Source organism: Betta splendens, chromosome 9 (assembly GCF_900634795.4).
Source record: "Betta splendens chromosome 9, fBetSpl5.4, whole genome shotgun sequence".
In the NCBI taxonomy this organism is placed as follows: domain Eukaryota; kingdom Metazoa; phylum Chordata; class Actinopteri; order Anabantiformes; family Osphronemidae; genus Betta; species Betta splendens.
Genome location: NC_040889.2, coordinates 2,274,560 through 2,295,302, shown reverse-complemented (window position 1 = coordinate 2,295,302; position 20,743 = coordinate 2,274,560). Strand labels below are relative to the sequence as shown.

The 20,743-nt window shown below is 42.2% G+C and overlaps 3 long non-coding RNA genes across 3 annotated transcripts; 2 read left to right on the top strand and 1 right to left on the bottom strand.

Moving 5' to 3' along the window:
- Positions 1 to 5,863: 5,863 nt before the first annotated feature.
- Positions 5,864 to 8,715, top strand: LOC129604649 (uncharacterized). The gene is made up of 3 exons (XR_008695714.1): positions 5,864 to 7,114; positions 8,076 to 8,177; positions 8,413 to 8,715. It is a non-coding gene; the product is annotated as an uncharacterized LOC129604649 (long non-coding RNA).
- Positions 8,716 to 8,734: 19 nt separating this feature from the next.
- On the bottom strand, positions 8,735 to 10,947 carry LOC129604648 (uncharacterized). The gene is made up of 2 exons (XR_008695713.1): positions 9,524 to 10,947; positions 8,735 to 9,098 (listed from the first exon to the last, which is right to left on the bottom strand). It is a non-coding gene; the product is annotated as an uncharacterized LOC129604648 (long non-coding RNA).
- A 4,646-nt stretch (positions 10,948 to 15,593) lies between these two features.
- On the top strand, positions 15,594 to 20,384 carry LOC114862587 (uncharacterized). Its single transcript, XR_003787002.3, has 4 exons — positions 15,594 to 15,721; positions 15,847 to 15,949; positions 16,179 to 16,290; positions 16,362 to 20,384. It is a non-coding gene; the product is annotated as an uncharacterized LOC114862587 (long non-coding RNA).
- The last annotated feature ends 359 nt before the right edge of the window (positions 20,385 to 20,743 follow it).

The following is a 20,743-nucleotide window of genomic DNA, read 5'->3' as shown; positions in this document are numbered from 1 at the left end:
AGCTCCAAGCTGAAAAAGTGACCACAACGCAGTAAATGAATGAAACCTGAAACTGTTGTGCATTGTTTTTATTATGGATGTCTTGTACACTGGTTTATAAACTTATTGATTCAATAAAGTGAAACTTCTGGAGTCATGGTTTGAGCCAGGCATATTTGGCAGTTGTATAGACGATCACAGATCATCTATAAAAACATGTAGGCAGTTATTAAGGCAAATAAATGCACAGATTTAATTTATGTAGAGCTGCTACTAACATAACACATAATTTGTTATTACCTAAACATTGATACTATGGAAGGATTTCCATAGTAGGGGGGCGGAGTTATATGGACATGGGTGCAATCTAATGCACCAATGACATTAGGGAAAGCTGTAACAAAGAATAATAAGTTTCCAGCTGTGTCACCTTTTTGCTTTAATATGCATTACTTTAATATGTACTCATGACATCTTACCTGCAATCTTGTAGAACTCCTCCTTGATGTGAACAAATCTTCTGTGGCCAGGGAAGGTGATAAGGATGTGAGCAAGATCAGTGCTAGAAAAATGGTTCTTATTGTGCGGCAAATTGTGCCTTTAATGAGGTTCTCAGCGTCTTCAACTGAATAAAGAAACATGCCACTTGCAAAGAATCGCAGAGCTACACACACCATCTGTGGGACAGTGAGAGGCTCCGTTTTGTCCTGTGCTGTATGTTTGGACCCAGCAGCCTGCACAAATATCGAATGCCATCACCAGAGAACCTATACCTCTCAGTCAGATAGTCATCTGCAAAGGCCAGTGGATCAGACCTGTCCCTGAATACTCTTTCATGCCTGAATGCTCTTCTGAGTGTTAACGCTTCCTCATCTAGTACATCATTCAAAAATGGGCATCCCACCGTGAAGAGAAGTGGAATCAGATTTGAGCCTTTATATACTACATATGGGCCTCATCACAGACTTAAATAAAATCACCTTTGCAGACATTGCTTGGTATTGCCACATCCACCACTACGGCTTTCCTCTGTTCTTTGTCCACCACCACCACCACCAGATCCTGGTGGTATGGATCAGCCAGTCGATGTCTCACTCACTCTTGGCGTAGCTTGATGTCATCCATGTAGAGGAGGTGACTTATGGTGGCCCCGTTCCGGAGTCGGTATCCGTAGCCAGTCTTGTTTACTATTTGGCTGAGGGTTCAGACCTATGCAGAACAGCAGTGGGGACAGTGCAATCTCCTTGGTATATGCCACATTTGATGGATACTTGGGCAAGTGGCTACCCATTGAATCCACAACCTCATCGAGTTTGGCTCCTCTGGTATCTGTTTGGTTAGTTTTGAGTGCTTCAGGTATGGCTGTATCTCTTGGGCATCGGCGGTCTTCTCATTTTCTGGGCTCACTTAAGTAGTACTTCACTTAGCCGTTGTAGTTATTTTCAGGGTTCCTATTCACCACATATTTTTTGCATGTAATATTCATTGTCTCTCATCATCAGCTTTAGCTTGATTTATGAATTATTGAATTATACTTTGCCCTAGAGGGGGTTCGAACTGGCATCCACACGTATGCAAGTCCTGCAACTTTACCAATTGAGCTATCCAGTGAGCTATATCCTAAGGATACTGCGCACCCTCAAGATCCCTGGCCTCTAGTAGAAGACCCGAGCTTGGAAAGTGGATGAGACCACCCGTCTGTGTGTGTTTTATATATGCTTTTATATATAGGTTTTGGGCATACTAATAAGTGACGTACCATATTTACAGAAGTGCATGGAATTGTGTCATACATTGATTTCTAGTAGGATTAACTGATTAAGAACCAGGAGCAGGCTAGCCGCAAAGCCCAAATCTCCATGGTAACTTGGCTTAGTTTAGCCTGCATTCATGAAACTGACTCATGGCTAAATTCAGCCAGAATAACTGGAAAATCCTAGCTTAATCTCTTATCCTACTTATGTGCAACAGCCCCCAGGTTCACACCAGCAATTACTACAAACAAAAACTGGGCTTAAACACATACAACACAGGTGAATGACATTGAACTAATTACAAAGAGTGTGGAGGAGCCAAACCAGAGTGCCTCTAGCGGCGCGAAAAGCCAATTGCCACAATAGCCTAATGTGGGTTATAAATTTTATTGGATGGCTGAGTGTGCATCTTTTCAATGCCAACAAGCGTTCTTGACATTTTTGTTTTTGTTTTGTTTTTGTTTTGTTCTAAGGTACCTTAGACTGTTAAAAGAAAGAAGCGTTTTAACACTTGGAACAATGTCATTCTCCTGATTGTTGTGTTTTTTTGGCATCTCAACTGTGTTGTGAAATGTAAAGGGGAGAGTAGAGCTTATTGGTTGCTGCCTCTGTGCGAAAGGCAGTATCCAGTCTCAATTGTGGGTTTTGTAGTCCATTATAAGCCCAAGGACAACTCCTTTGGCACTGTGTAAGCTTCTACAGTGTCTTCATTGCAGACTAAACTGTGCATTTGCATCGGGCACTTTAAGTGGACAAAGGCACTAAAGAGCCGCCAGTAAAACATAAAAGGTTTCATTCACTCACAGCCTGCAATTAACTGCTGCTATTTCAGTCCCAGCACGTGACACACACACACACACACACACACACACACACACACACACACACACACACACACACACACACACACACACACACACACACACATACACACACACACACAGCCATATGCATACGTGTGGCTGTGTGTTGCTATAACCAGAAGGTGTTTGAAGATGACACCGACATGTTTAGTCTGAAAGTCGCTGCTGCTGACTGAATGAGACTTTCTTCTGAGGCCTGTGTGTGAGTGTGCGTCAGACGCTGCTGTTTGGCACGTCTGTGCTTTCAATGGCCACAGACGGCATTGGCCAATGTGGCCTTGGGCCGTTGGCCTCAAAGAGAAGGCTTCTCTTTGCATGAATAATAATTAGGCTACTCCATCGCCAGCTCACAAAGACACAGACCATCTGGGTTCAGTCCTCCTGGCCTTACATGGTCCCCGCTGTTCATAGTGTGTCCATCTGAACGACTGTGTGGCACAACAAGGCTTTTTATAGAGGCTGTCGTTCTGCCACGGCACGTTACAAATTGTGGAGAACTGCAAGACGCACCACACTGAAGAGGCTTGTTGTCGCTAAGTGGGGGGAAAAAAGAAAAAGACACACACATTTTTTGGACACATTGTTGACTATTGGTGCCTCTCTACCAGTCATTGATCTACGGGGATATTTGCTTTTACTGTTTCAACCTAAACTCTCACCTGTCCACCTCAAGTACCTTTTGCTTTTATTTATAAGGCAGTAGCATGTTTTCTTTGACTACAACCTGCAGCACCTCGTTCTTACGCTACGGGAATTGCACCGTCCCTTAGGTGATTTTTGGCTTGGCCCCGGGGTCTTTTCCTGGCTAGGCATGTCTCAAAAACCTCCACAGGGAGATATTTTATATCAATAAGATGCACAGATTTCACAAGGAGCACTGGTTCTGTCTATCATGATAATTGCAAGTGGCCAGTCCTGCATCTATCTCCTGGGATCCGTTCTCTGTAGAGGTTGTTGGTGATGCCTCTTCCTGACTCCCACAATACTTATGTCATCGCCTGTTGTTTTGACTGAACCCACTACATGTGTGTGCTGCTCAGGTTTGTTTTGTTTCTATGTATTGAGGTGTTAAAGATTGTAAAGCTACATCCGAAGGGGAAAGGAGTCAAGATAGTTTTCCGAAAATACGTCAGCTCAGTATTTTCCAGTAACATAAATTGCATCTGCCTGCTTACTGACGATTTAACTAAGTCTAAGCCAGTCTCTTGTTCCTGCCGTGTTTCTTCACATTTAGTGCTAAAACCCTCGACCTGCCCTTTCTGTTGTTGGCTGTTTTAAAATATTTCTCTGCATTTTCAGTTCATCACACACAGCTTGTGACTGTTGTTAAAATGAAGATTCAAAGCCTGTTGTTTGGTGATGTTGAGGCGTTCAGGGACTGGACAGAACATTTTACAAAAATAAATTAAAATGAACAGGAATTTGTTATGTTTCCGTAAGTATAATAGAATCTGTTGTTGATTGAAGCAATATTCTATTGATAACGATAGGAAACTTTACCTTCTGTTTGCCTTGAATAACTTGTTAAAGTCTGTGATTCACAGCTCTACAAAATGTTCTTCATACAAAGGTCATCCTCAGACGTTGGACAGGTGTGTTGAGTCTCTACAGTTGGCACAAAGAAAGCTGCTCTCTGCAGAAATGTTGTCAAACTAGATGAATAAAACTAGAAAAAACTATTTACGTCTGCTGTTAAAAGCCACAGCCTGTTATCTTGGCGAACAGAGACAAAAACACTAGAATGTGTCTTTCTGGGTTGGCAACAACCTTCCCTGAACTCGCTCACTCTCTGAGTAATTGAGGCTGCTGGTGTCCAGACCACTGAACTGGTGGATGTGTGTGTGTGTGTGTGTGTGTGTGTGTGTGTGTGTGTGTGTGTGTGTGTGTATGTGTGTGTGTGTGTGTGTGTGTGTGTGTATGTGTGTGTGTGTGTGTGTGTGTGTGCGGTGGGGGGCGTTCAGTGTGACAGTGATGGTGTTTTATGATGCCAATAAGATGCTCTCTGTGCCTCTCGCTCTCTGCTTTGAGTGCAGGGACTCAGGGACTGTAAATGGACTGGACCGGTACTTGTAAAGCCTGAACACGCTCGCTTTTCTGTGGTTACAGTGGGAGTTGACTATTTTGTTGCTTTTTGTGGTTCTACATTGTGCAAATGGATTCTACGTCAACCTAAAAATGTAACTCTTGTTCCCCTCCCTGCCACACATCTCTCTGATACATTTTGAATAATGGATAACATTTAGATGTTGTTAGCTCAAAGCTTTGCTTCCCCAAAGCTTGAAGTGCGCCTGGCATGCTTCTTTGTGTGTGTGAGAGAGTGTGAGAGGGTCGGTGAAGTGCTTTCTGTGATGCACAGCTATAAAGATATCCAGATTAACATTGTACTTCCGTTAGCAATCTTCTTGTGTCTGCAGCTAAGGTCCTCTATGCCACATCGGGAGATTAGGTACAAATGACATAAATAACATTGAATGAAAGTGTGTAAAAGTAAGAATCGTGGAGTAGGAATATGAAATAAAAGCATTTACCTTGGTGTTGACGCAGCAAAGAGACAGAAGAAGAAAATGAAAGCAGTATAACTTCAGATTTAAGATGAAACCATTGTGTGAGTTTGTCTAGTTTGTTCTGCAGTAAGAGCTTTTTAGCTATTAGCTACATTTAGTACAGTAATTATAAATTACATTATTATTATAAATTATAAATACTTTACCTGCATGCATTTCTTCAAAATCTGGACCGCAGGACCACTGAGATCTTTAGATCTATAATCAGATAACTAGTGAATAAAGGTTGGACATTCAGCAATTCCAGGAAAGTGGAACAGCTACTTCTCACAGTCATTAGTAGCAGCAGAGGGTAGGAGCCACAGAGGTGGAAAAGGAAAGGAAATTCCCCTATTCCTATATAAGCTGTTACATTTTTATTTTTATTCTACATAAATATGTAAAATAAAAAAACCTTAACATTTAACCGTTAAGATGACAAATAGAGCACTGATCTCATTTTTCACATAGATGGACTGAAGGTGGTGGTTTGGATTTTCCTGCAGATAGCTCATCTGCAGGATGTGTCACAGATCCTACTTCATAGTGTTGTTTCTAGTTCCCGGTTTAATTTTGCTAGTTCCTGTCATCGTCCTGCCTGTTTTCACTCACTACTTTACTTCTGGCCATGCACAACCATAGCTGTTTCCTGTTAGTGATTAACACAGTATTTAAGCCTCAGTATTCACTTTGCCCTTTGCCAGATTGTCCGAGTAACCAGTGTTTCAATGGCCCTGTCCTGTAAGTTGCCTGTGAATCAAAACTTGCTCTTGCCCTGACTCTATCTTGCCTGCACCCTGCCACATGAATCTGCCTCATCGTGTTGTCAGCCAAAGCCTGTTTTTGACCACCATTAGCCTGATCCCTGTCTGTACCATCAATATTGTGATGCTTGGTAGCAGCCACATCACTTGGTTGTGGCAAAAAATGTCATGTCAAATCCCACCTAATGTCAATAGTTACACACCACTACATTTATTTGTATGCCAGCATTACAGCTCTTCTATGACACCAGGAAAGCGGAGCGCCTGTCAAAACATTCCAAGAAGAGGCAATGAATAATGAAAAAAAAAGAAAAAAAAAAGGATCCTAAAGTGATGGAGGCAATAGAAGCAAAACGCAAGGCTTATCTCACCTGTCCAATTTTTGCAGAGAGCAAATGTGTATGATGATTTTTGTGTTAAGTTTGTTGGCAGACATTTTTTTTCTTTTTTTTTGTTCTGTCCAGCAGTTTAACAGCAGTTTAGCAACCAGCTGCTGAAACAAAGCAAATCTGTTAAGTAAACATTCGAAGCAAAATAAATAAGCAGGAATGTACCTTAGGCTAACACATTCATAACTACAGTTAACAACTGTTGTACTGTGGTTTACCTTGGCGATTAATACTAATACCAATAATAGTGTTAAAGGGCTCATATCATGCAAAATCCACTTTTTAGACATTTTGGAGCGTTCCTATGACTCTATGGGTCACATATACACACACTGAGCACGGTAGAAATGCATTTCCTGCTTTTTTCACAATTTGAAAACGTAAATTTTCTCACCCAATGAAAACAGACCACGACCTACTCTGAGGCCGTGTCCCAGTTGTCGTCACCTTGGTCGGAAGTTCTCCCTGCAAATCCTGAACCACCACCCCCACAATGATCCCGAACCAAAACTGGACTTCCGCCATTTCCCCCCTCTCACTCACCGTGAACAGACCAGCACGGCAGCGCCCAAGTCCTCCCATAGAAATAGTTCGGTTCTTAGGTTTTCTAACCAACACCAAAGTCTATTCACTTTAACAAGGGATCAACAAGTGAGGATTTGTGGGTCACTTTTATTTTTAACGGACCGGTGCCAGAAACACTGCCTCAGCATTTATACGTATGTGCATTTCAAACGAGGGTGCGTACAATGCTGGATTTGTTTAACGGCTCCTGTTGGAAAAAAAGGATCTATTCCTACAGTCCGTCATCCACTCACTGAAGTAAGTACATGCTTGATATTTATAATGTTTTAAAATGTTAGTTTGTCCGTTTAAATGTAGTAACCTATGTGTAGGGCAAGTTACTAGCTAGCTATGCTAACGGCTACAGCCAGTCGACCGAGCCTTTGTCCCCTTCAAATGTGCTCATGTGGGCTCCTGCAGCCACACACCTGTGTGGAGAAAAGCTAATGACTAACGGCATCGAGCGGCTACGGGCAGGGAGCGGTGGGTCTAGCGTCTGTCCTTTTTCTGTAATCTCATACACCTGCGGGGAACAGCTGATCGTTATCGCCCTTCCAGCAGCGACAGACAGGAAGCAGTGGATCTAGCTCGCTGTAGCAAGTTTGTGCTTGATACTTGTGATATCTAAATATGTTAGTTGGGTCTGTTTAAAATGCAGTAAACCACGTGTGAGACAAGCTAATCGCTAGCGTCGCTAACGGCTACAGTGAGTCAACCGAGCCTTTGTCCCTTTCAAATGTGCTACTCTGAGTTGACGCAGTCACACACCTGTGTGGGGAACAGCTAATAGCGATGGGCCTTCGATCGGCGACAGGCAGGAAGCGGTGGATCGAGCTTTTGTCCTGTTGACGTGCTGCCGCTCCTGTTTGTGTTGCGTTAGCCGTTAACATGTCTTTAGGCCTTTGCACTTTAGAGCTACAGCTGGTCGATCGCTACAAAAAGAACCTGCAGATGAACGCGGTTGTGTTTGTTATTACCCCGTCCTGTGTCAGAGCCTAAATCAACTTGTGATTTTGGGTTATGTCATTGTTCTATCAAATTCTAACATGATTAGTTGGAATGATTACTGTGTTGTGTTGCAAGCTTAGTTGCTAATTAGTCACATCTCTACAATAACTGCTGCTTATCTGGTCAGTTACCTATAGCTTGTACCATAGCCATTATATTTGTAGGACCAATACAATTTACAGTAAATGTAACAGTCTTTTCTATACTGTAGGGAGCCACATCCCAGTTACCTACATGCAAGGAGGCTGTCAAACAGAGAAATCACTGCAGACTGTTGGTACACGGACATCTGTTGCCCAGCTCAGGAGTGAAGGTATGTAAGTTTGTATGTACCAACAGTAAGATAGGCAATAGAAGATTTTAATTGGTATATACTGTTTAGATTTTATATTTGAATTGTAACAACTGTTTATCTGTTGTTTTAGCACAGACAGGCCTGTCCTCTTGTTTGGTTTAATTTCTTTTCTGGTATCGTGTGTTCTTACATTGGAGAAGGTTTTGACCTACATAATAATGAACATTTCACTAATCTACAATTCTGATTGCAGTACCTTTTTGTTTTGATGAGGTGATGGTGAGGACAGCCACAGCTTCCATCTGGTAGAGGACTGCTTCCGCTCAGTCTTCCAAATAGTGATGAGAACAAGGATCACCACATCTCCCTGTTTACCCTACTTTCATGCATTTCGTCTGCAAGGCCCTGCAAAAGCTTCTGTCCTCAAACCCCCAGACTTCTTAATTAACTCAGTAACCTATACATTGCACATTGGAGTGTGAAGGTAACAGTTTGTTCTAGCTTTGGAGTAGTGGTGCATTTTTTTGGTTTACAATAAAGTTGGCTTTAACTATTATGTATTTCACTGAACTCTGTTTCTGAAGGGAAAACACTTTTATTCAGGAAATCATAGTATTGAAATTACATGTTTTTTCTCTTTCTAATATGGTAAGCTATAAAGTTGAAGCGGCCATAAATAAAAAGCATATAAATTATATATAAATAAAAAAATTCTTTGAGTATTGCACTCACAAAAAACACATTTTTACTGAAATGGTAAAGGAGTTATTCCACAGGTGGTTTACATCCATCATACAATGAGTGTTTTAGTGTTTTATCCATCAGGAAACTCTGCCTTCATCTACAACCCAAGCATGAAGAGATGGCAACTCAGATTCTTCACCCCAGGAATCCTCAGCACCAGCTCACTAGCCTCTGTAGATTAGATACCTGTAACAACTTCAGATACAGAGACATATTACTGTCAGATTTAACAAGAATGACAAAAAACATAATTAAAAGCAGTAAAAATACGTTAGGTCAATATATAATTTGAACCAATGCTTTTTGTTCCCAGGTAGGTCATGCAGTGATTGCTCTAAATATTAATGCACATTTTTAAATAAAATTATGTCAGAGCAGCAGCACAAGTAAGACAAAACAGTGAAATGTGTAAATGTAAAATGTATTTATATTATTTCAGCTATGCTCTCAAACTTATTTATTTGTATAACGTGAGCTAAAGTAGTGTTATCTATTAACGAGAGTTTTCCAGGTAAGTCGTGTTGTGAATATTGAAGCTGCACACGCCATTTAGCATTAGCAACCGCTAGTCACTTTGCAAATTACATAAATCAATTAAATTGAAGTAAATGCGACATTACCAATGAGACACATCTTGCATCAGCCGAAATGTGGCGACTTCAACAGCCTCCTCTTCAGCTTCAGGGTTAGATTCGGGATCGTAGACGTATGGTTCTACTACGCTACGAACTAGCTGGCTGGCTAACGTCGTGCAGTCCTGTAGTGGGTCTTCTTCTTCTGTGGAGGATGGCGGTGGATTGTATTCTCAACGTCGCACTACTGCCACCTATAGTATCCTAACCGTGCGGTGGCTCGTATCCATGGAGCCAAAAAACAACAACAACAAAAAAGGTATGCGCTTCCGCACAGAGGTGTGGCGAGCAGCTTCGCTTGCGACACGCCCAGAAAACACAGCGTTTGCTGATGGGGAGTGAGAACCACATATTGACAGGGGCAGTGTGGACGATCTAAAGAGTTTTATGGAATGAAAATTTACAGAGACCTTACTGAGACATTAAAGTCCAATATTCTTTAGAGTGAAAAGCTGTATGATCAGGGAGCTTTAAGGTATGTACATATACTCATACAAACATATACATACAGATATGCATTGTTATACATATCCCATACTACTTAATCAAAGTCATGACATACAGCACCACAATTTCCATATTCACATAATATTGATAGTGGTAGTGATAAGTATCAGTAATACTTACAGTTGGATTTGGAAAGCCTGTTCAGGTGTTGAGTGTCCCACTACAAGGTTAGTAAGGCTGTAGCTTAATATTATTCACCCAAAGGGTGCTTAACGTTGGTGCATAACCAATGCCACTTGTGGAAGCCAGGGTGATGTGAGGGGCTCGGCCACTACGCACATCCAACAAGCAGAGGAAAGAAACCTAGCAGTGGGGGAGCCCACACACCTTCAGTTCCAGGAGGGCAGGTGTTGCGACCCAAGCCTTCCACACAGAGCCCCCCAGGCAGAGCTGCAGCAGCCACAGAGACAGCACCCGAGGTCAGAGTGGGCCACCGTGGGTCAACGCTGTCCGCCCCATGAGAACCAAGGGCAAACATTCCCCCCGGTGGGAGGGTCGGCCTGAAAGAGTGGAGCCTGAGGACCCACAGTCTGTAGGGAGCCCGCCAGGAGATGCCCCCGTGCCCAGAGTGGGGCCCGCCCCCAGTCCACCACCCCTACACGAGCGGAGCGGGGCCTACCCCATCGGCCCGACCTCGTCCCCTGGCACCACACCGGCCTGCAGCACAAGGCCAGCAATTGGTGGGGGTCAGCATAAACGAGACCATCCAGGCAGACGTACCCCGGGCGGAAAACCGGACCCCGCACACTCCAACCGCACCACACGCATACAAACTCACACAAACACAGACACATACACCCACCCACACGTACAACACACATCATCACATCAACAAACACACACACCATAAACTCTCTCACAACAAACTAGTCAATCATACGTGAACCAATGCACTCTGAGATACATTCTCGCACCCACACAATTCGCTTGATCACATTCGTGGGGAGGGTAGGTCTCCGGCCTGCCGTCCGTTTAGCCCCAGGCAGGGACCGCAGCTTCTCCCGAGCCCCGCCCAACTCCCCCAACCCGGGGGAAGCAGAGGGCAGCGGAAAAGGCATCCTAGGACCCTGCAACCCAGCTTGGACGTGAGTGTGTGGAACTAAAGTGCACTGAAGGTGGGTGACGCCTCCAGGAGCACAACCGCTGGCTGACGGTGTGTCCCCCGGACAGTGCCCCCCCTCACCCTAAATGTATTTTTGCTAAGTATGAGGAACTTTGGGAGATCGCCAATTCTCCAAGGGGTCCAGCAGACAGAGCCATCAATGTGAAGGCTCCGTCCACTGGCCCCCCCGGAAGGAGCCCCCAGATTCCTGGTCGAGTGTGCAATTAAAACTGCAGAGCATCCCACTTGGGAGGGACGGAACCACTTGCCAGTAGCCCCGGTCCCTCCATCAGCAGGACGCCCCTTGCAGACCTAAGTGGATGAATGTGGAGAAATGTAATTGGGAAGCAGAACACCAGGGTCCGCAGAGCCAGGTTCCCGACTGGCTCTGCTAACTAACCCACTGCCCCCCACAACCCCCAGCCAGGAAGAGACAGCCGAGACCCAGGGACCGCAGTACTACTGCCCAGGCACCACACGCAGCACAGCCAGAGCCATCTTCACCCTTCTTTTACACTTACCCATTCTCTCGCTCAAGTATGCCCATGCTCGCCCCGTGTAGTGCTACACTTAAATCTACACACATACTCTGCGGTTGTGCATTGAGGGCCAACCTCCGCCCAGGGCCCAATGAAGGTCGTAGCCCGAGTAGTCCGCCAATGCCCCCGGCAACAGGCCCGAGCAGTTACCAGAGGACGTTGGACCGCTAGGGCAGGCAGCGCCCCACCTGAGCAGGGGCAGCGCCCCAGGGGAGAGACACCCCTCCGGGCACCGGCAGACACCACCAGAGACAGGTCACCAGGTCACCTACTCCGGCACAGGACCGCCAGCAACCATTTTTTTCATCCTGGTGACTCCAAATTGACTAAAACCAAAACAGAAAAATTTGACATCAGATTTTATTCAATGTTCCTCCACGTATGTGATAAAACAATTTGTCAATTTATTAATCATGGCACTGGGTCGAGGAAACTGCGTGGGCTGGCATAATGAGAAATGTAACCCAAGCTTATGCTGGCAGTATTACAACAGTCCCTGTTCATCCCACCTTTCTCCCACATCCTATCTGTTATTAAACACTGCGCCTTATTCATGGCGCTTTGCCTGTGCAGTTTGTGTACCAGTCGGAATTGTCTGCGCAGCTGAAACCTTTGAATTATGTGTTTTAGAGTAGGATTATCAGACCTCTTATCTGCCACCTCTTATCTGCCACTGATGAAGGATCAAGATGTTAGAGGGGTTATTAAGAGTGAGGCCTGCCAACTATCGATGTCTAGTACAACCTGCGTCTCTCTGTAGAGCCGTAGCCTTACCTTACCTGTGTAATCAGACATCCAGCTCTTTTTATTTATTTGCTTTAACTAACGATACTGGGGCCTTCGGGTATAAACCTGGACACCGCCTGCTCCCAGAGAGTTTTTGGCCACGCTTCAGAGATGGCCTCAGTTTATCAAAGGAACTCCCAAGTGCTGCACATTATTTCCTCAAAGAGAATATAAAATCAGCTCTGTGCTTCTTGCGGAGGCTAAAGTCGCCTTTGCCAGTGAAAGCTCCCACTGTTCGGTGTAATTCATGTGTGACAAGTCCTCTTCTGTCTTCTCTTAATTGAGTCCTTGGGCTCCGACTCTGGTTAATGAGAAGTAATACCGGGGTTTAATGTTTTATCTTTTTTAGAATATGACAGTTTGTCATCGCTGGATAATATATATTTTTTATTACATGTAGGTAACATCAGGGGTTTTCATCAGTCAGTGGCAGATTACCTGTTGCATTTTGGACAGATTACCAGGGACGTGCAGTCGTGGTGGTGAGGGGCTCAAGCCACTAACCGTTTTTCTTAGAGAATATGAACGATTTTGATTTTTCTTACTCCACTCACTTTTTTACTTTTCTCGCTCAAGCCCGAACAGCTGCTGTCTCTGTCAGCCCCCCATGTACTCTGCTCCAATATTTCTCACTCATTCCCAAACACGAGCAGTCAGACAGATTTTTTTAGATCATTTTTATCATACTCGTACTACAAAAGAGTTTTGTTTTGCTGGAAACATCTGTAATGGTGACTGCAGCTTTAAGAAATGTGAAGCACAACTGTTTAGGGTAGTATGTGGATGGAATATCAGATTATGTAGTAGCAAGTTAGTTCTTTATTACTACTACAGCTAGATAGCACATTTAGTATCTGCCTAACAACAATGTGTAGAATATCCTGTTAAATCACAGTTTACTTTTATCCACAACCTTACTGACAAAGTACAAGTAATTTGATCAAATCAAGTAATTTATTCTTCTAATAATGAACTTTACAGATTGTGTTGTTTGGTGTTACATCTTCGTCCTTTCCCTGAATGGGAGGGACAATGTAACCTCCGGGCAATTAGCAATAATAAATAGTCTGAACACGATTAAGCTGAGGAGAAATTCAATATTTTATTTGCTCCTTTTGACTAAGGGTAATTTAACAAACTGACAAAGGGTGACCACCAAAATCAGTATTCAGTAAAACAAAACAGGGTCTAACTCACTATATTTTGCTAGAGCTGCCAAAGTTAAAGTAAAATACACCTACGTAAAGCTACAAACAGATGAAGACCAAAACACAACAGGCGACACCACCTGTCACGATCCGCCACACAAGATAGTAGATCAAGGCTGTGAAAGTCCATTTGGACCAAGTCAGAAGAAAAAACTGTTTGTTTAATTTAAAACACAAAACACTCCTTCCAGACTAAACAAAATAGATCAGGGGCCAAACTCTGAGTTTAAACCTGAACTCTGAGTTGACTTACTTGGCAGAAAATACGTAGGTGCTCGAGTCAATGCGTAAGTTTACAATCCAATCATGCGGTGTTCGGTGTAACTAATTACTAAATAATGTTGGTATTGTTGTTATATTATACTTGTAAAGTAAGGACTTTAAAATTTATTTTTCACTTATCTAAGGAGTTACTTCAGCGTAAAATACAGATGTTTGTATGAATTCAAGGGGAAGTGTTATGTCTATCCATTTTTAAAATTCCTGTTGTGGTTGATGTGGGATTTGTAAAGTAATGATAATTTGATAATCAAATACGTTTTATAGAGAGCAATTATTACATTAATTTAATTAGGTTTACTGTGGTGGAAATTTTCCATAAAGAAGCAGATGAGAGAGTTGTCCTTTTGTGCGATTTATTGAAATAATAAAGAAAATAAAAATAATGGGGAAAGCAAATAAAAAACATGGATGTTGATCGTGCACATCAACAAACCAAAAACCAGCTGGGGAGATCAGTGCACACACCACGAAGGTGTGATGCAAAGAGCCCACAATCCTAAAGTTGCTTCTGCCTTTTAGCTTCTCTGTCCGACTAGGGTGGAATGTCTTTCTAACCCAATCAAATTACATGCACCATCTCCTCCCTGTCGCAGTGTGTGTGAAGATGTTTACATTCTCACACCTGCATTGCTGACATCCAACTATCTGTGAGAAAGGAGCACCAAGTCTCAACAGACAGAGACACACTCCCCGACCTTGGGTTTGGGAGCTAGAGTTGAGAGTCTATCAGGCAGAGACAACCATTGAACAATCTAGGTCAAATGTCAAATGCATACAGTAAGACAAAACATAAGATATTAATTGCAGAACATAAGTCATAACTCGTATAATAACTGCATAGAAGTAAGGAAGACACAATTTTTCCCATAACAGTTTCTTTCTTTTTTGTGTTGTTCCATTTAAATTTCTAGCACATTTTTGTTGGCACCATGTAATCAGGTTCTCAGGCACTTACATTACTTATATTGCACTTATATTTGTTATGTTTGGAGACAATTGCACTTTCTGGTGGGAATCTGTTGCATGTTTTAATATATACATTTAATATATTTAATATATACTTCAGTGTTTCTATCATTCATATTCAACAAATACTGTGGGAATAAAATGTTGAGAGCGAGCTTTGGCCTTGAAAAAGACACTTCAGACCATTTAGCAGCATAAAGAGTAGGATATGCATTTATAAATGAAACACATTGCATCAATTGCTAATAATAATAATAATAATAATAATAATAATAATAATAATAATAATAATAATAATAATAATAATAATAATAATTGTTAGTTATTATTATTATTATTATTATTATTATTATTATTATTATTATTATTATTATTATTATTATTGTTGTTGTTGTTGTTGTTGTCTTTCCGAGAATGCTGACTGATTGACTTTAGTTTGACACCTGTTATGGCTGTAGGTAATACATCTGTTTTTGTTATTGGTGGGAAAGAAGACCCGGGATGTGTTCCAGAAAGCGGGTTATGTGACATACCCAGGTGAGTTTGTAGTGATTAACCTCAGCTTTCGGTTCCAAAAACGGAGGTTACTTTCAGGGTATGTATGTAGGTATGTAGCAACTTAGTCTCTGTACTTAGCAACTTAGTCTCTCTCTCTCTCTCTCTCTCTCTCTCTCTTATGTTTCAGGGTAAGTTCGTTTCAGAGGTTACTGCGCATGGCGTGCCCATTTGATAATGAGCCTGTGGACGTGGAGGCGCAGCTAATTACAGTTTTTTTCCATCGTGAGAAGGTCATACGGTAAGGCCACGTATTGGATGTTGTTTTATATCCGAATAATTATTTGAAGGAGCATTATCGCTTTTTTAAAGAATCGTTAATGTATTTAACAAACCTTTTGAAACCTTTCATTTTAAACTTAACAGACGGCTTCTGAAGTAAGCGCTCTCTGCCACAAATCTCTGCGTGTCATTTAAAAAGAATTCCACAGATTGGCAGGATTTTCCCTTCTACGATAATCTATGACACGTACGTACACACTGCACACACACACTTTCTGTATTACTTTATCATATTTCATTTCAGGGTTTCCAAATGTGATTGGGTGCATTGATGGCACTCACAATTCTATTAAAGCTCCTTCAGTTGTTATGTTAATAAGAAGTCATTTCACAGTTTCAATGTGCTGGTAACTATTTCCTGTCCAGAATAGTTTAGTTTAAAGGCCATTAAACTCATTACTGTTTCCACTAACTAGGTTATATGTGATGCAACCCATGTCATCACTAATGTTGTAGCCAAATGACTAGGGTCAGTGGATGATTCCAGAATCTTCACAGAGTCATCACTATGCCACTCATTTCAACAGGGTATGTTATAATTTACAAGTTCTTTTTTTTACTGTATTGTTTTATTGTTTTACACATTTTAATCATTACAGGAAACTACAATGGTTTCTTGCTGGGGGACAGAGGGTGCCCATGTCTGCCCTATTTGATGACACCCTACCCTGAACCTGAGCCTGGACTACAGACACGGTTCAACCAGGCCTACAGCAGAACACGGGCCAAGGTGGAGATGACCATAGGCATCCTGAAGGCAAGGTTCCAGTGTCTACATGGCCTCAAGGTCAGTCCGGGGAAGGCATGTGATGTTATAGTGGCTTGTTTTGTCCTTCACAACATTGCCACAATAAGAGGAGAGAGCCACCCTCCTTGTCCTACTGAAGATGACCAAGAGGATCCAGCAGTGAACCAAGTAGACCACAGAGATGGAAAACTCTTCCTGCACCAAAGCACAGTCATTTCTTTATGTCCTGAAAAATAAAATGGAATATTATTTACATTGCTTCACACAACTACACTTCAATTTGTAACATGTTCAGATCCCAACCTTAAGGCAATGCTCCAGTATTTCAGTGTAGCCTTTTTAATAGCCAGTCTCTTTCTCTCTATTTTAGTATATGTATATTTAGTGTATAAGGTCCACCTTTTTGATTTGTTGTTGAAGATGGACCTTATACAGCCCCCTGTGCTGGCAACTAGGAAGGTGTTAAAAAGGGAAAGTATTTATGTTATAAAATTATATATTAAATATTATGCAATGCAGATATAACTGCAGACAGATTCTTACACTGCTTAGATTTAGTGATGAGGTAGACGGACCCTCATCTGCATGGGAATCCCCAAAAATGTTCTTTAAAAGGACAATGACAATTTGTTACTCTCTAATGTTAAAAGGGGTCGTGTGAAACGTTATGGTATGTATCAGACCTCTGTAGAACTTGCTGCACTGTCCAATTCTGTCACAGCAGAAGTGGTCTTTTCATTTTCATCCTACAGTGGAAATATGCAAGTATACGTTATCTGGCAATGTGTCACAGTTTCTGGTCCTGCTCTGGTTTTTATTTTGAAGTCCTTCCTACTTTATCTGTCATGTTTTGGTTCTAGTCTCCGGTTTTATTTTAAAGGACTTCCGGGTCTGTTCATGTTACAGCTGTTTCCTGTCACTCCTGGTTCACCATGCACATCTGTCAATAATTTAGTAATCAGCCAGTACTCACCCAAGCCAGTTGCCATATTGTTGAGTTCTGATACCACTTTCCAGTGTTCCAGTATAGCTTATCTTCTTGCATTATCCTGTCTGTACCTGACCGTCGACTCTTGCCTGCACCCTGTCTGTACCTACGCCTGGAGATCTTGGTAACGTTCCTGACTGTCTGACCACGATATAGCCTACTCCTTGTCTGTACTTCTGCCGAGCTAACCAGTTACCGAACCCTTGCCTGTCCCCGGAACCGAGTTTCCCTGCTCCTTTTGTGACTTTGCCTGAGATCACCCGTGTACGACCTGGATCGCGCTGACTACGTTTGTTCCAATAAGCCGCTTATCAACTGATCATCGTGTCTGCACTGTTGCATGTGGGTCCAACACTCGAGCATTCCTGACACAATGAAACATCCATCCATCCATCCATCCATCCATCCATCCATCCATCCATCCATCCATCCATCCATCCATCCATCCATCCATCCATCCATCCATCCATCCATCCATCCATCCATCCATAAAATGTAAATGCAACAAATCACTTAAACATGCCACAGACTGTGTGCTTTGTGGACGGTCCAATAATATAATCCATCCATGAGTGACTGCAAAACAATGCAACCCAATTGTAAGATCAATGTGAAATAAAGTCAGAGTACTACAACATTGTAGAAGCCTATGCAGCATATGCAGTTAAATAAAATAGGCCTGCATACTAATGCTAAGCTGATTAAAAAATCCTAGTGACAGAGATAGTAGTTGATTTAAAGTCATAAATAAAAAAGATAAATTACTGTGGTAAACTTACATTTCACTAAGTAACTCATGCCGTGGGAGGTAGTGTGGGATGAAGTGCCCCCAGGAATGCCACCGACCATTGGTCGCCCAGGACACAGCCAGCTCATCAGATGGGGTGAGGGGAGGTGGTGGTGGCCCCACCTATCTGACGAGCCTCTGCCTTTTTTCTATTAGCTACATTACAGAAAGAACATGTTAAAAATATGCTTATTATATAAATCCTGTAATTGTGTAATCAAATCTTACCTTTTTGTAGGATGGTTTTGTGTTTCATTTTGACTTCTTCCAGAAAGATTATGCCTTATTAAACAAGAATATTGCTATTATCCAATATTATTTAAACCTTATGACGTTAATAGTACAAACGATGTGGAAGTTATGTTTAATTTTCCATTGCAATAAAAGAGGAGAGGGTAACAAAATAATGGTAATTAAATAAACCCAGGCATTTAGTCTGTCAGTTATTTTTTACCAAGCCAACTCTCTTTCCTTCACTGATTCAGCTGTATTGCTTTTTTTAATAAAAATTGGCTTCAATTCCTCGTACGCCAGCATTAAAACCTCCACCTCTGCCTCTGTGAAATATGCTGCCTTTTATTGTCGCTTGGGTTTTCCATGATGACTTGTGAATTTGGCGATCCATTGACAATGTCTTACACTGTGCACATGTGTTAACTTTGGGTTAGATTAATCTAACTCTTCTCTGTCACGGCCTGGACTCACTTCCTTCTTTATTTTGCCGTAAGTCTGACCTAAGCCTGCCTCCTGACAACCGACTGTCTGATCCATGCCTGTACCGCTACTGCCTCAGTTGTGTATCGACCCTTGCCTGCCTGACTACGAGTACTAATAAACCCTTATTATCACCGAGCTTTGTCTCCGCTGTGCATGTGGGTCTGCTACCTAGACCGCCGTGACATTCTCAGGTATTTTGGAACCGACATACTGTACTCAGGGTAAGCATGTTCTGGGTTAATCAACCAAGAGTTCAGGGTTTAGCAGAAGGTTAATCAACCCTGCTTTCTGGAACACACACCTGGTAATGCGCATAAAACAAGAGATACGGATTACAACATCCATCCATCTTCTATGCCGCTTAATCCCGTACATGGGGTCACAGGGGGGCTGGAGCCTATCCCAGCTGGCTATGGGCAAGAGGCAGAGGACTAATAAAAAGGGAAACAATTTCATTCAGACCGAAAAAAAAAACAGATTAACTCATGACTAATGTATTAATTGTTTTTGTGTATATTTTTACGGATTAGTACTAGACAGTGACAAAACAATTTATTATGCATTACTATTCCAACAATTGCAGCATCATCATCAGAACTATATCTGAAGCTTTGATAATCACATGTATTTCTATTTATGTAATTGTTTTGTCCTTTACATTGATTTGAATAGATAGATTTATTGTAATGTGTTATTGTGTCATGTTGTGGTGGAAGTTTGAGCTTGACGAACAGAGGAAAGTATACTGAAGCTTAGTCCAAATTTAGGACTATTTAGGATAGTTTATTAATGGGCAGACTTTTCCCCGGTCAGGCCACAGGGTAGATGCATCTTCACCTCCAAACTTGGCAACACCTCAGTAGACAAAAAATTAAAACTTAAGTTTTCTCTTCAGTCTCTTCTCACGTCTCCTTCCACAAGGCTTCTTAAGTCATCTAAGTCTTCTTAGAACTTTCTCCCAGCTAAGTAAACCCAGCTGTACCACATGACTGATTCAGGAAGCGATTGGGATCTTGCCGCGGGCTCCAACACTGGGAGAAACAGAAATATGTCTATTCCCATCTATGTAAGTTAGCAGTGGCAAAACCCTTTGAACGGCTGTATTCCAAAGCAGAAGAAAAAATGGCAAAAAAAGTCGTCTAAGACCTGCCACAGTGGAGAAACTGCTGTTTTTAAATAAAAAAAAAACTATGATTTGTCTCCCAAACCACAATCCATACCTCAAGGTTACAAAAGCACAATCATTGTCCATCCCCTCACCTCATTGTAAATAATAATTTCCATTTTCATAATTTCTAAATAATCATTTTCCATAATGCCAGTGTGTGTGTGTGTGTGTGTATGTATGTATGTATATTTGTATATACAGTATAACATACAACATACATCCATCCATCCATCCATCCATCTTCTTAACCGCTTACTCCCTAATGCGGGGTCACGGGTGGTGCTGGAGCCTATCCCAGCTGGCTACGGGCGAGAGGCAGGGTACACCCTGGATGGGTCGCCAGTCCATCGCAGGGCAACACATAGACAGACAACCATTCACTCACACACTCACACCTACGGGCAATGGAGAGAAGCCAATCAACCTAATGCACGTCTTTGGACTGTGGGAGGAAGCCGGAGAACCCGGAGAGAACCCACGCAGACACGGTACAACATACATGTTTTGCATGATTATTTATTTTGCTGACAGTTTAATTTACAGTCTTTCTGCAAAAATGCCACACGCTTCAAA